This window comes from Benincasa hispida, chromosome 8 (genome assembly GCF_027475165.1).
Source record: "Benincasa hispida cultivar pf3 chromosome 8, pf3_genome.v1.1, whole genome shotgun sequence".
Taxonomy (NCBI): domain Eukaryota; kingdom Viridiplantae; phylum Streptophyta; class Magnoliopsida; order Cucurbitales; family Cucurbitaceae; genus Benincasa; species Benincasa hispida.
The window spans coordinates 3845825-3850418 of record NC_143485.1 but is presented as its reverse complement, the minus strand read 5'-3'; positions in this window follow the sequence as shown (position 1 = coordinate 3850418).

The following is a 4594-nucleotide window of genomic DNA, read 5'->3' as shown; positions in this document are numbered from 1 at the left end:
ATCAACAGATTGAAGCAAAACACCATTGGCCAAGAAATCCAATTAAAATAGCACAAACTTACCCAAACAGATCTGACAGCACCCAAGACGACGACAGGGGCGGGGCGGTGCCAGACGAACGCGGACGACGGCGACGGATCTGGTGAGGTCAGTGTGTAGAAGGGCACGTGGCAGAGGAGATTTGTGACAATGGATCTGGATGAGCAGCGGCGTGGCGCTGCTTCACATCTAGGAGGTTGGCTGGGCGAGCGAACAACTGGCCGGGCTAGGGCGACGACTTCCAGCGTCAGCGAATGGGGCAGAACAGCGGGTCATGCGGCTGGGCTATTTGGGGTCTGTTTAGTGTCACAATTGTGTCAGGTAAACGGTAGTTTGTCACCTGTATTGACGATCACACCCGTCTTACATAGGTGTTTCTCTTTACGAACAAATCTGAAGTGATGCCGGTATTCCAACAATTTTACACTACAGTCGAAACTCAATTCAATACCAAAATCGACATTTTTCGAAGTGACAATGGACGTGAGTTTATTAATCAGTCTCTACGTGAGTTTTTAACCTCTAAATGCATCGTCCACCAGAATTACTGTGCTTATACCCCTTAGCAGAATGGGGTGGCTGAGCGAAAAAACCGCCACCTTATTGAAATAGCCCGATCTCTCATGATACCTGCATCCTTACCCTCATATCTATGGGGAGATACTGTACTTACTGCAGCTCATCTCATCAATCGAATGCCCTCCCATGTGCTCAAATTCCAAACCCCTCTAGAGTGTTTTCAAGAGTCTTTCTCGTCCACTCGCCTTTTCCCAAATGTACCCCTTAGGGTGTTTGGCTGTACAATTTTTTTTTTTCATAATCATGGTCCTCACCAGAGTAAGTTTGCACCTCGAACCCAAAAGTGTGTGTTTGTTAGGTATGCACTTCATCAACGAGGCTATAAGTATTTTTTCAGCTTTCATCTCAAAAGTATTTTGTCACCATGGATGCCACCTTTCTAGAGGACAAACCCTTTTTTCCCGTTAGTCCTCTTTAAAGGGAGACCACTAGTGAAGAGGCTAACATGTCCACCTACTCCATTCCTATAGATCTGTTTCCTGAACCTATCCCTGAAACAAATGACCTTGTCCTTCCTACGAAACAAGTGCCCACAAATGACCTTGTCCTTCCTACAAAAAAGTGCCCTAGATAACCTACTATAGGAAGAATCTCTGAAAGGAAATAATTCCCGAAATAGTTCCCCTTGTTGCTCCACCGGAATTTGTCCAAGAGTCAGAACCGAAACTAGCTCAAGGAACCTCTATTCTTGATGATAATGAATGTGTTGAAGATGATGTAGTGAACTCTGACGAAGTCAAGATCGATGGTGGTAGTGAATTACCAGGTGATACATAGTGAACTGAAAATGTGTAACAGTCAAGTACAGATAAACAGGTGGAAAAGACTGGTCAGTTTGATGCTACTTTGGCTTTGTCGATTGCCTTACGGAAGGATACAAGATCCTGCACCAAGCATTCTATGAAAAGCTTCTTATCCTATAGTAACTTGTCTTCGAGATTTAAGGCCTTCACTACCAGTCTAGATACCGTGGTGATTCTAGGAAATGTGCACAGGGCTCTGGAAGTTCCTGAATGGCGAGCCGCAATTATGGAGGAAATGCGGGCACTTGAGACGAACAGAACATGGGATTTGGTCGTTCTTTCGAAAGGTCACAAAATAGTCAGGTGCAAGTGGGTGTTCACTGTTAAATACAAGTCTAATGGGACTCTCGATAGATATAAGGCCAGGTTGGTTGCAAAAAGGTTCACTCAAACATATGGGGTAGATTACTCAAACACCTTATCACCTGTGGCAAAACTTAACACGATTCGTGTTCTTCTCTCAGTTGTCGTTAATCAAGATTGACCCTTACATCAATTGGATGTGAAAAATGCGTTTCTGAATGGTGAATTAGAAGAAGAGGTCTATATGAATCCACCTCCAAGTTTTGAAGCATAGTTTGGTAATCAGGTTTGCAAATTAAAAAAGTCTCTGTATGGCCTAAAAGCAGTCTCCTAAAGCCTGGTTTGATAGGTTCACTACCTTTGTTAAGTCCCAGGGGTTTGTTCAAGGGCATTCTGATCACACCTTATTCACTAAGAGGTCGACACCAGGAAAAGTAGTTGTTCTGATTGTCTATGTTGACAATATCATATTGTCAGGGGATGATTCAACAGAGATTGGCAGGTTGAAACAGAGGATGACAGATGAGTTCGAGATCAAAGATCTTGGTGACTTGAGATATTTCCTCGGAATGGGAGTAACAAGATCAAAGGAAGGGATCTCTGTGTCTAAAAGAAAATCTACGCTGGACTTGTTGAAAAAAACTGGAATGACTGGGTGTAAACCTGTAGAGCCGGTGGAAGCCAATAGCAATCTGGTAGAATCTGTAGAAGATGTTCCTGTTAACAAGGAAAGATATCAACGTCTTGTAGGGAAACTAATATATCTTTCACATACCAGGCCTGATATATCGTATGCAGTTAGTTTGGTCAGTGAGTTTATGCAAGCTCCTGAAAAACACATGGAGGCAGTTACACGGATTCTGAGATATCTGGAATCTACTCTTGGAAAAGGCTTGGTGTTTAGAAAACATGACAAAAAATGCATTGAGGCCTACACAAATTCAAACTGGGCTGGTTCTATTACTGATAGAAAGTCCACTTCGGGACATTGTACATTTGTGTGGGAAAATTTAGTTACCTAGCGGAGTAAGAAGCAAGGTGTCGTGACTAGAAGCAATGTCGAAGCTGAATATAGAGCTATAAGCCTAAGAATTTGTGAAGAAATTTGGTAGAAAAAGGTTCTGGTAGATCTTCATCAGGAAATTCATGACCCTATGAGATTTTATTGCGATAATAAGGCTGCTATTAATATTGCTAATAATCCTATCCAACACGACAGAACCAAACATGTGGAGATCGATTGACACTTCATCAAGGAGAAACTGGATAACGATAGTATCTGCATTCCCTATGTTCTGTCTATTCAACAGATTGCAGATGTCCTCACCAAAGGATTATCGAGACAGATTTTTGACACCTGTGTTAGTAAGTTGGATCTTATTGATATCTGCGCCCAAACTTGAGGGGGAGTGTTGCAAAACGTTGTTTAGCCCAAGGGCATTTTAGTCTTTTACTTGGTGTCTACAGTCTAGGGTTTCTGACCTATGGCTATTTATATTTGTACCTGTTCTATGTAGTGTTTATCAAAAATTAATAAAAACTTTTATCGTGGTTTTTTCTCCCTAGCCTAGGGTTTTCCACGTAACCTTGGTGTTTTCTCTTCTGCCCTTTATTTTCAATAGTTGTCAAACGGGGTCTAATAAAAAAGAAAAAAAATCTTTATCAAGAAACCTTTTAAAGCCTCTAGGGATGCACAGTTCTTATTTTGTTGGCTTGGAAGATTCTTGTCCTCTAGTTTTCCATGCCTTCTCCTTTCTTAGTTTTTTAATGCACGAAGTTTTGGGTTTCGAGCCTTTATTTTGGTACTTTGTCGTTGTATTTCACTTATTGCCCTTTGCTTCCTTGTGGAGAATTGTAATTTTAAACGTTAAGTCTCTTTCTTTATCAAGAACTAACTTATTGAGATAAAAAAAAATGAAAAAGTACAAAGTCGGTAAGCCACTCAAACCAAAAATTACAAAAAAAAAAAAAAAAAAAAAAAACCAGCCCTCCAAAGAGCTAAAACAAAGCTTGGCTCCAGTCAAACAAAATAAGACCTAACGAATGGCTACAAAAATTCCTAATCACAGCTCCCAAAGTGAGACAATAAACTAAACCTAGCTATGGACCAACCCTCTTCCAAGACCTCTAAATCCTCTTAAAGATCCTATTATTCCTCTCCAGATAAATACTCTAAACAACTGCAAACCAAAGTTGAAGGAAAGAGACAAACCCGAAAAAAGAGTCGACTGAAGAGACTAATCACTAGTGGTGTTCAAAAAACTCAATGACCCGAAGAAACCGATCAACCCAACCCACCCGTGCGATTTGGGTTGGGTTATCAACTCATTTGGGTTGGGTTGGGTTCGAATAAATGAAAATTTTGTGAGTTGGGTTGGTTCATGGGTTCACCTAAAATAACTCAAACCAACCCCAGTCAACCTAAACTTATTGTTAACTTTAAAAAATACATATTTTTTAACTTATGATACAATTATATACACATATATTTATTTAAGTTTTATTTTTTTGGGATAATTTATTCTCCAAAAACTCCTAAAAATAGGTTTTTAGCACATTCAAAAGAAAATGATTAAATCAATTTTTTTCGTATTAACATCTTACTTCATTTTAAAACATAAATTTAATTAAATAACCCGATTAACCTGAACCAACCCAACCCAAATGTTTCATGGTTGGGTTGGGTTGGGTTCATTTTTTTAATAAGGGTTATTTAGGTTGAAGAAATTAACAAAGTGAACAATTGGATTGGGTCTACAAAAATTCTTCAACCCAACCCGACCCAATCCACGAATACCCCTACTAATCACACCCTAAAAGGAGATAAATGGAAAAGACGAGAGAACTCCAAACACTAGGGTCTTTGACCT